Raw genomic sequence first — 12,277 nt, forward strand, 5'->3', positions numbered from 1 at the left:
CCAATGCATGAGTCAGTACCAATGGGAGCAGCTAATTGAGCTTCCCAAATGTGAACAAAAGCCGAAACAATACACAAAATCCCCGGCAATTTGAATAGGAAACGCCATGGATGTCGTTCAAGAACCAGATGGAAAAATGGGCAGAAGAAGACATACAGACCAGGTGTGCAGAAAATGGCTGGAAAGGCTTTGGATAAAAAAAGATCACAGGCTTTAAAGTGAAAGAGGATCCAGGATCAAGTGAAAACTGCCTTCATCTACCTGCTTCAGCGAGACAAAACAGCCCAGTGAGGATCCTGTTCTTTGATTTTTTCCAGTGCCTTTAATACAACTCAACCTGAAATGCTATATAAGAAGCTGCAGGAAACATAGGAAGCTCCACAACCGCCTGGATTACTGACTTCCTGACAAACAGACCACAGTTTGTGAGAGTGGACTGTCTGAGAAGGTGGTCAGCAGCACAGGAGGGACTGGTCCAAAGACTATTTTGAGGAATCCAGCGACCATGTCCTCAACTAAAAGGCAGAACCCGAGGACTGGAGCTAAGATACATCTTGGCCTTATAAGAGGCCACCATATTATTTAAAAAGCTTCCTGGCAGTATGGCACCAGGGGTGGACAAGATGCTCCTGAGATGCTGAAAACTCCAAATAATGGGGTTGGCATAGCGAACTCACCTCTTTAATGTTGCATGGAAGCCTGGGAAAACACTGCAGATGGGATGGATGGATTTGTTCTCCTGGCCTGGGGATCCCCAGGAGAATCTGGAAAGTTCTGCTGGGAAGAAAGATGTCAAGTTTTTCCCCCTGCAGTCACCTCAGGTAGGTGGAGGAAGGGATAGATGGATGGATGGAGCACACATGAATGGCTGTGTAACCCAGTATGAGTCTGTGCTCAAACTGGCGAAGGTCAGATCTGGTTTTATGTTCTGCAACACATAGAAATCAATGAGTTTTGGAAATGGAGCAAAGTGCCCACTGCATTGTATGTGCAGCTTAATTCAATTACATTAACTCAAACCTCTGCTGTGCTCCCTGAGAACCAATATATAACCTATATATATATGTCCTTTATGGACATTTATGTTTGAAACAGTCACATGTGGACAGTATGTCTATATTACTTTACCTGAGAGGATGTCATTAAACCACTAAGGTGTGGAACTAGCTCCATTATATACTACCTACAAGCAATCATTGTGCACAATGTCTCAAGTGGATTCTCAGTGAGGGTCAATTATTAATTAGCCTGACATGCATGTTTTTGGGTGGTGGGAGGAAGCCGGAGTACCCAGAGAAAAACCCATGGAAACAGAGGGAAAACATGCAAACTCCACAGAATAAGGCCTCGCTGGGATTCAAACCTTCTTGCTTTGAGGCAACGGCGCTAACCGTGCTATCAAGATAATATAAATGCCAATACATTCATTCCCTCTCTTTGATTTTTCTAGGGTTGTGGAGGGTTGGAGCCTGTTCTGGTTATACTATCTGAGCAGGTTCCCAGTCTGTCACTGGTCTCAGAAATATTTCATCTTTGTAATCAGGTGCATTTTATATTTAGATCTAAACAAAGTGCAAATGTAACTAAACTCAGACCTAAATTTGGACAAACACATTAAGGCAATAACAAAGTCAGCCGACTATCACCTTAAGAATATATCAGGGTTAGAAGATCTGATGTCTCAGTCATCTTCAGTAGGTTTGATTATTGTAAAAGCATCTTTAAAAAGTCAGTCAGACTCCTGCAGCTCATCCAGAACTCAGCTGCTCGAGTCCTCACTAAGACCAAAAAAGTGGAGCACATCAGTCCAGCTGTGAGGTCTTTCCACCGGCTGCCGGTCCATCAGATGATAGACTTTAAAGTTCTGATGCTGGTCCATAAAGCTCTGAATGGTCCAAAATACATCAGTGACCTCCTGACCCACTATGAACCTCCCAGACCCCTCAGGTCATCTGGATCCGGTTCTTTATCAGTTCCCAGAGTCAGAACCAGACCTGGAGAAGCTGCATTCAGCTTCTATGCTCCACATGTCTGCAACAAACTCCCAGAAAGCCTCAGATCAGCTGAAACTCTCAGTATTTAAGTCCAGGCTGAAGAAACATCTATTTTCAGCTGCTTTTGAATAAGCTTGAGTTTCAAAACGGAATCATATTTTAATTCCTGATTTTATCTTTCATATATATAATTTTTTTCTGATTTTATCTATTGTTCTTATTTCTTTCTTTTGCTTAATTCTAAATCATGCTTTTTATTTTGTATTTCTTCTGTTTTAATGTCTCTGTAAAGCACTTTGAGTCACCTTCTCGTTGAATTGTGCGATACAAATAAACTCGCCTTGCCTAAATGTACGACTGGCTTCTGGATACGGACATCATGCTGATAAATGATGAATGGTTGTGTTACATGGAGAATATGATTGGTAACTTTTTACATATTAAGTTTGATGAGAAATCGAAGGTATATTTAATAAAATGCATTGTAATCGTTAATGTTCACAGGTGATATTTGTTCACCTGCATCTCCCATCAGAATTCACAGCCACCCTTCAAACTTCAGCCCAACCAAACCGTCCCTCGGTAATCTATAAACTGAGACTTTGGCGTCCTCTGCGATGCCAGAAAAAGGTCTTTGAGATTTAGCGCTTCGCACATTTTTGGAGCCTCCTGCAGTGCATCTTCTGATGTGTCCTGAGGGCTCGTAGAAAGACAGACACAGCTTCTGCCTGGCTGTCGTTGTTCCTGCCTCTGTCTCTATTTTCCTAAAGCACTCGCTCTCCTCTGCTTTTCTCTGACACTCTCTTTCTGTCTCTGATGCCACTGTCTGTCTGGAGATTAATTAAACGGCTACCCAGCCAGCCACTGCCACACCAGCCTTCATCAAGCTCTCTGCGACATCAGCTTCCTGCCACAGTGGGGCTGGAGAGATATGCATGTGCAGCCACACACACTAATAAAATGGATCTGTTTATGAGTGTTTTATGCGTGCTACACTCTGTATACTGCGTCATGTTCAAGCTGTGCCCATTGTTGCGTGATTTTTGGTGTAATTTATCTTCATATGTGCACATTAATGCATCTATTTATTAGAAATAGTTTCTCTGGGAAGTGTGTGCAGAGTTGGGTGAAAATGACAGGGATCTGAGAGTTTATTGTTTGCCATTATTGCTGTCATTATGGATAGTTCCAGCATCAGTGGTGTGTGTGCTCCAGCCAGTCTTATCATTACAGTCCTGCCTCGCCGTGGCACCTCGGTTGTCAATTTACCGCGCAGTCGCCTCAGGATTTTCCCCCGCTGTCACTTTGCGGAGGCCCTCTTCTTTTCCCTCTCTTCTTTCTTCGTTTCAGTTCTACGCTCTGATTTCAGGAAGTGACTCAACTTAATGTTTGTCTGCGTGCGTTGGGGTTGAAGGGGTGGGGTCAGTGAAGCTGGCAGCTCAGGCTGGTGCTGCTCAGGTTTTCAGGCCTTAATTGAGACATACTGTCAGAGTGACAAACACATTTGCATCAGTGTGTTTTCCATGAAAAGCTTTTTTACATTCCTCTGGCCACTCACAGTTCTGTTAATCAGCCCTCCATCAGTCACATGCTGAAATGCACACACCCAGACAAGTCTGGTGTAGACAATATGCACGAACATGCTGTTCTAACTGCACAGGGAGCTGTCGGGGAAGGGTTTCACTTCTCATCCTGACAGTAACAAGAAGAAGGAGAGGTTGCTGGAGGAAATAGAAACGGGTACATTTAGATGATATAATAAACTGACAGAGTCCGATCCCATTATAGCAGCCTTATTGTAGCGTTCTGCTGTTATTCTCACACATTTTAGTGGGTATAATGTGCAAAAAGGAATTCTAAATTTAAATCATAGTGATTTTCTCAGCTCAGAGCAACATTTTTGTCCAGTAAAACAAAGTCTTGCTTTTTGTTGGTTGGGGTTGGGAGGATAGTAACGGATATAATAACTTTCTTCTCTATATTTTCAATTTATCAAGCCTTTTGTCAGCTGACCTTATCTATCTGCTCAATAGAAAAAGCCTCCATGGTACCAAATGTACGATGCCATGCATGCATAATGACGTTATATTTGAGCCACGCAGCTTTATCCCCTGAACCAAACTCTACGGTCACAGCTTTGAACAAGGCAACAGGAGGAGAATGTGTTGTAATTAATGCCAAAGCTGAGCGCTAAGAGGTATTTTGTTCATGGAGCTCTTTAAGAATATGGATTATGAATGAGGGCGGGATCGGACCTGCTGTGGTTTCAATATGTATGAATCTTTTCATATGCAGCAAGCCCACAGCTTTATCTGCCACAGCAGGTGTGGATCAGGCTGCACTTCTGACACCTGTGAAAGGCTGCTGAATGGTGAGCTGGGCCGGCCAATATGTGTTCCACAATGTTTCATTTGGGGAATAATGTTTCCAGGTATTGTTTCTATAAACAAGTGCTTTTAATTTTCTTTTATTAATCCTCCCATTCGCACTTCGATCTGTTCAGTGATGGTGGAAAATAGTTCCAACATAACTGAAAAACTTTGTGCATTTCCTTGATTTCCGATCAGAGACTTCACTGCTGAGTTTTTCTAAAATATTTTGGGTGTTTGGCTTCATTGCCTTTGAGATAAAGCAGATATCTATATGTCAAAGTCAAATTTATTTGGCGCATTTCATGTACAAAACAATTCAAAGTGCTTTACATATAAAAGCACTGCAGCGGGGAGCGGAAAAAGCATTAAAAAATATGTAAAAGGATATAAATAGAAAGAAATAAAACAAGTAAAATCAATTAAAATTAATTAAAACAAGCAACAGTCTCGATAAGTTAAAAGGAATGCCAAAAAGTAACAATTTAGATGGATATTCAACTAAATAAATGTGTTGTTTTCAATATATTTACATGTATTTCCTGAATAAAACACATGTGACTGCATGTTCCTCAACATGCATTCATTTCATCATAATCAGACCTCACATAGAGGGAATACATGTAAAGTCATCAGACAAGTGAAAAATGAATGAGAAAAACACAGCTGGCAGCAGCCTGTTCGACCTGCTGGGAAACAGGCTGCTAAAATGGTGAAGAGTCGGTGAGCAAACCATCGTACCAGCATTCAGAAACAAGCTTTTTCTCTTTTTTCCAAACGAAACATGGATTTTCAGCATGAAAATTGTGTTACGGAATATTATGGCAAACCATTGGCATGATAAGCTGTTTAAAATCTGTCATTTATAGAAATGTTTTTGCATTTCATGGAAAAAACACACATAAAGATGATAAAACGCTCCTTTTTCCCTGCATTTTGAATCGCCGTTAGATGTTAGCTAAAACCAAGAGGAACAGAAGCACATCTGCTTGTCAGATTTGTTCAGAAAGTGACTAAATATTTAAACTATGCTCCGGATATGTTTCAGTTTGAGTTGCTTGTACAAATCTGCCCATATGCACCCAAAATGTCAGCTATGCTGAAGGCTGTGAACTCAGAGGTCGTCAATCCAAGCACTCTCAATGTGTCGAGATGGAACAGAGACATCGCTGCATACCTTCTGTACACGGAGCTTAACATTTGAATAATTTTCTGTAAAATTACGGGATATTTGTTCATTAAAGGACTGGCTGCAGCTCAGGGGATCGCGGTTGACCTTCAATCATTCGGCTGCTGCACTGATTCCTTTCTCCAGTTCCCATTATTAAAGGTGTTGAAGAACTTAAGCAGAGATTCCTTTTGTTCTTGTAACACTTTTTATATGTTTATTAAATTATTTAAATAAGACAGAGGCTGTAAAACACATCTGCAAAACATTTAAAGAATGTAATGCTCTAAAAATCATTGTGTAGAAACACATTTGAACGGTACAACATAACCGATAGCAACCACACGGCAGAGCTTTGGACAACTGAAAAATTCTTTTACAAGTGGTTGGTGTTTGTATTTACCTTGAATTTAACGCTCCAGTCGCACAGAGTCTTTACAAATAGACAACTTGGGATATTTTCTAAGCCAAAAACATGACAAACAGCATCAAATCTGTACAATAAGGTAATGGATACTTGAGCCAGACACATTAAGGGGGAGGCTGAGACTTAATAGCAGCTGAGTTTCAGTGTGTAATGATTCCAAGGGTGAGGAGGCATCGAACCCAGAGGCTGTGTCAAATAACCACTGAGGAGGAAGATAGAGAAGGATGACATGATGCATTATGCAAGACGTCATGCACATGATTAAACACTTATCACAATAGCTCAGCTGCCAGTAAATGTCCGGGAAGCAGACTCTACCTTTAAGATCAGGCTGAAACTTTCCTTTCTGATAAAGCTTATAGTCAGGGATGGCTCAGGTGAGCCTGAAACATCCCATAGTTCTGCTGCTATAGGCCCAGCCGGCTGGGGGAGCTCTTATATCACACCTTTCTTCACTTTGCTCTCTTTTTCCCACCGGTTAATATCTCAAATGATATCATGTACATTTGTCATTATTGTGGTCATTAACTTGTGTTTCTCTGTCTCAGCAGGTATCCTTTTAATGGTGTTACGGTGTTTTTTGTCCCTTCAACTCCCAGCAGGTCGAGGTTCTGGTTCTGATGGATGTTTCTTCCTGTTAAAAGTGAGTTTTTTCTCTCCACAGTCCCTCAGGCTCAGGACGGAAGATCGGACTGAAGAGACGTTTTAGTGCAATCTGTTGGTCTCCTTAGCTCGGATATTGTTTTTGAATTGGCTTTGTGTGCATGAATTGGACTAATTTGGAACTTAATTAATTGGATTTTACTTGATTATGATTACAATTAATTGAATTTCAATTGGTTTGAATTGGACTGTATTATTTAAATGCCTTGAGGTGACATTTGTTGTAATTTGGTACTATATAAATAAATTAAAATTGAATTGAATTAGACAAAAAGACTCACATGTAACCCAAATGATCCTTCTCCATTAAACATGGCACCCAGTCAAGTTATCAAATGTTTCTTCTTCTTCTGTATCAGCTACGTGATTTAAATCAGAAAGAAAAGTGTATTTTCAAGAGTCCCTGCATGCACCGGTGTACATAAGTGTGTGAAAGAGTTCTGTGTGTGTGTGTGTGTGTGTGTGTGTGTGTGTGGATATGGTGTGCATATCTATTTGTGGGCTGGGGGATCCTCTCCTTCAGGTCTAATTACTTTAATGAGGGATGTCTCCCTCTCTATCAACCCTACCCAAGGGTACACATTAACATTCCCCCCACATAGTCATACACACCAACACTCACAATTAACCACAAATTCATCAGAAGAGTAAATACTCTATCCTGCCCTGTGAAACTTGTACTCTCTTAAACCCTTACTGCTGCCAGAAAACAGCCCAGATCCCTCGAGTCAAGCGATTCAGGCCAGACGAGCATCGGTTCCTCGGGTTCTTTAAATCTTCCAGGAGAAACTTAAAGGTGGGAAATTCTTTCTTATTTAGCAGATCTGCAGTGGAGTCATTATCAGGCCATGCAGGATCACGCTCAACCACTCAAATTCAAATTTAGAATCCAAAAAACTGTCTTGACAGCTGGATAACTAATGATTTTTCTGTTGTGTCTCACAACTATCAGCCAATCTGCGTGTACGCATTTGTGGGTTTTCATGTTTGCGTCGGTGTTAGTGAGCAATCCAGCGTTACCAAGAGACATGCATCACTAAGGGGCGCAGCTTTATTCATGAGAGAGCTGTGAAAGCCAGGGGGGTTTGTTGCTTAAACTGACGTAATGAGAAAAGCCCGAGAATATGAAATAAACATGTTAAAAGCATGATGTTCTCTTTCTGCGCGTCAGGGTTGAGTCGGAGCTGCAGCTCAATGATGCCCTCTGCTGGGCAAGACGGCGAACTGCAACAACTAGTTTAAGCAGGGTCTTACCTGAAGCTCAATGAAGCATTTCACTTTTTCTCAAACAGGTTTTGCTGTTTTCTCTTAATATATTTATTGTTTTATCTCCACAGATTTCAATGTCAAGTAAGGGCGATCGGAAATGATACAATCATTACTGATAAGTCCATAATTCTGATGATGCTGGATTATACTATATGATTATTCTCAGAGTAGTCTATTCTTCTCATAAAGAGCCTTCAGAAGGACTGAACTCAGTTACCTTTCATAATAAGCTTATTTAAAAAGTGTATCGATCAGTTTTATGAGACTTAAAAATTCAGAAATTAATTTAATTTAATGAGATTGAGTCATTCATGTATTCTCAACCCATAACATGGAATTATAAGATGTGAAATTCTTCATTCTTTGGTTTATTTGAGGGGAAAAAAGCGTGCAATAAATCAAATTCAATCAGCACTCGGAGTGGCAACAATAGACCAGCCTCTGCTTCTTTCTCTTCTTACAGTAAAGTTACAGTAAAGTAGTATTTGTGGGTCATGTAAGCTAGCAACCAAGGCGAAATCCTTTACTCAGCTTGTTGAGTTTATCTCCTTTCATTAATATTAGCACAGCATTATTCAAAAAGCCCTGCACACAAGCTGATGACATCGCTGTGTCTGGTGCTGATTAGCTCTGTGCATACAGGTCATAACGACACTGGTTTCTTTCTTTTGCACTTGTCCTGTCATTTTCCCTCATAATATACTTGATAATTTGAAGTCCAAGTACCTTGTGACATGCAGACATTAACTTATCCTGTTCATTGAGATGGAAAAGTTTATTTCTTTGTTGTTTCAGCTTGAAACAGTTGAGTTTATCTCTCAGTTTTCACTGTGTTTCACTGTATTTCCAGAAGATTTAAAGCAAAGGATAAAACTGTATTAAAGCAGTCACTCATATCTAAATCTTCTTCATTTAATGGGTAATAACTCAAATGCTTAAACAGAAATGCACATCTCTGAACACAAACCTCGGGAAGCGGCTTGCCATTAGCGGTGTGGACTGCCCTCTGTCTGCAGCAGTTTAGGGATTATTCTGCTCTTGATAGCTGCTTTTATCATTTTTATTCGTAGAGGAGTGAAGCGGTGCATCCAGTGAGCTCCAAAAAGTGTCTTTTTATCTGTTTGTGAAGTGAAGGCAGCAAAGATCACTCCATATATGCTGGTGTTTGCTTTGTGTTAGGTCTACAGCGTTGTCAGCAGGGTGGCTGAACTGTGATTGGTCTATTATGGCCCGATAATGTATTACATCACTGCACCATTTTCCATCTTCAACAGGTAGAATTAAGGCTGTCCGGACGTTGTTCATCTCAGTGTTTTTGGTTTGGTTTGGTTTGGTTTTTATTCAACTTGTGTGTCACATCCACTGAATTATCTACTTCCTCTAATAAGCATAATGAGGTGACCAACCTACTGGATAGTGCATGTGAATGTTCATTCATGTCTGTGTTCTAACCAGCCGGTCCTACATTTCTGATCTTCAGATGATGTTGTGCAAGGAGAAACAATCTAATGTTGTTTTTAGTCTCAAATAAAAAAAAAAAATGCAATTTAACTCCTATTTAGGGGGATTTCTTATCTATTTATAAAGCAGACAAACGTGCTTTAAAAAACTCTGACTATCCACATCAACACGAGTTTCCTCCTCAAATGCACAGTGTTGCTGCTCCTCTTATTCTGAAACTACCACCTTCCTTCTCAGTTTATATAACGGTGTGAGCTCTGGCCAGCTGTGGCTACTGAGAAACATTCCTGTCTGAAATCAGGATTTTCTCAGTTCCTCTCAGTGTTTTGCCAGCAAATGTAAGCTTTAAAAAGCCTATTTCTTGCCAATGAGCATTAACATTTCCTTTTGATGTCCTCATAAGTCTCCTTTGTTTCGTATGCCAGGCTTATGGCGGCGTGCACTCATTGGCTGGATCTAAATTCTTAGACTTTATATGAACATATACATTAAAAGTATTTAAAATAAGAACAATGTAAAAATGTTTAATTTCAATAATGAATTGCCATGAAAAATAAATATTTTTTAGAAAATAAAGAGTGTTTTGGTACCTATTGAGCACAAAAATGGCACTAAAATGATTTCAAAATTTTCCAAACACCACCGAAAACATAGTTTTATGTTCTTATTTTTTCTTATTATGGCAGAAAAATACATCCCCTAAATGTTTATGCAGCTTTCAGTCTTAGACTAAATTACATTTTTAAAAAATGCACATGCAAATATACAATAACAGTGTATAAAATCATTTAAAAAAAATTAAATGAGGAAAACCAGACAACCATTTGTGTCTTTTTTTTGCTGTCAAAAAACTAAAATTTCAGGTGATGTGGCTCTGAGTCATTAAAGCAAATCTATAATTACAGATGGTGTCAGGGTTGTTTAATGCAGCTGTAGAATGCATTAAGTGCTTTGAAAATAAAAGAGATTGTTTTGTCACTGTGAGCGATAAGATTAACTGAAAAAAGGCTCTATAACGTTTCTGTAATTTCAGATGATTTCTTACTAAATAAACAGTAAAAAGAGGCCTGTTGCACTTTGAAGTGTTGTGGCAGCTCTTATGGAAGATAGACAAATGATTTCCAAAGAAGACAATTAAAGCAGAACACAAAGAAAAAAGGAACATCAATATCTAATTCAGGCTGAACCAGGCACTTTTTAAAGAAAGTCCACCTGGCTAAATGAACAGGCAATGTTGTCAGGGTTTAGAGGAGTCAGGCGGCTGTATAATACAGCCACTGTCAGCTCTGACAAGTCTCAGAAACACACCTCTAATCTCAACCCCCTCCCCTCCCCTGCTTTCTTCTCCTCTTCAACCATAACACACGGAAAAAGACTGACACCCTGCGTAAATATTAAACATCTTCCAAGGCCTCCTTTCTGTAACATTGTCCCCATCCCCTCTCTGCTCTACCTCTCTATCCTGCTCTCCCATCTTGTCTTGTCCTTGTCTCCTAAGAAGCTCTGGCAGCCGGATCATCTCCATCTCTTAGTGTCAATTAAAAGTGAAATATCTGCATTTGTCAACATATCATTTGTGGTGGGCCCGTGATGCACGGCGGCTGATTTGTCGGCCGATTCCTGACACTGGGGAGGGAATGCCGAGGTGGCAGTCTCCCTCATTAGACCTGGAGCTGGCACCATGATGGCTGACACCGCCGGGAGACTTCGCTTCCCACCGAAATGATACTAACCCAGGAACAGGCCTCGTCTGTCAGCCTTGTCACTTGCCAGCCAACCTTCCAGTAAAGGAGAACGAGGAGCAGACAGACGGAGGATGAGATGTGGGGGTTGGGAAGGTGCATTCTCCCTCAAAGCCAGAGAAACTGTAATGAATGTAATCATTTTTATTTGTAAAGCACAATGTCAGTGTGATGACAGTAAACTGTAAACTTCTCTCCTAACAATCTTAATTGTTCACTCTTGAACTGTGACAAGTCGTTAATTCATATGACAGAATGAATACTTTTACTTTATTGTTATTGTGTATCATATATATAATGAAATTAATTTGTTTTCCTCATTTATGCAATTTAAAAGCATCACTAAAAGCAATAAAGACGAACAGTAAAACCCCAAAAAACATGCAAAATGTTTCATTCATACATAAATATATTTAATTTCTATAGGTACTGTTTTAACCCAGTTAATAATTGTATAAAATCAAATATCTGAAGTATTGGGATAATGAAAAAAAACATTATGTCCAATTTTCCAATGATAGTAACTTTACAAACATTATATTAAATTGAAGGTATGCTTTCAAATGAGAATAAATATAGATTAAATGAATTATTGGACCCGTTCCACGTCTCTCCTCCCTTTTTAAAAGACCGTACCTCCTTCCCCACTTTGCACAGTTCACCCTAAACACCGCTGCCTCCTTCTTCCTCCCTCTGCCTTTCTTTGAAGCTGTAATGATGCATTCCTTCGTCCCTGAGTGACTCCCACCCAGGGTGGCTCCTACTTGGTCAGTGCTTTTTCTACTAATGACTGCAAATGAAACAGGACAAGCAGAACCACTCATCCTCCCTGATCTCGCAGTGTGGGGGGGAATGAGCCAGGAATGCTGACATGAAACTAAGATGACTTGTGGTCATGGTGATACTCCAAAGCAAAACCGTCAGAAACAGACAGCTGCATTTGAAATTTGATGCACCAAAGTTTGGTGGGATTGTTTCGTTTTACCACAAATTCATTCACAGTGAGGGATATCAGAGAGAGAAACTGGTTGTGTCAAAGCTTCCAGCCTCCTTCCTGATCTCCTCGTGCAAAACGTAACATTTATTATTTTGTGATAAACATATTGCCTTAAAAACTGCATTTGAATGAAAAGATTGTTCTAAAAAAATGACATCAACAGTGAATTGATGTATGTGTTTTCTTT

The sequence above is a fragment of the Leuresthes tenuis genome, unplaced genomic scaffold, assembly GCF_036924035.1.
Source record: "Leuresthes tenuis unplaced genomic scaffold, fLeuTen1.0.hap1 SCAF_6, whole genome shotgun sequence".
NCBI classification, from domain to species: Eukaryota; Metazoa; Chordata; class Actinopteri; order Atheriniformes; family Atherinopsidae; genus Leuresthes; species Leuresthes tenuis.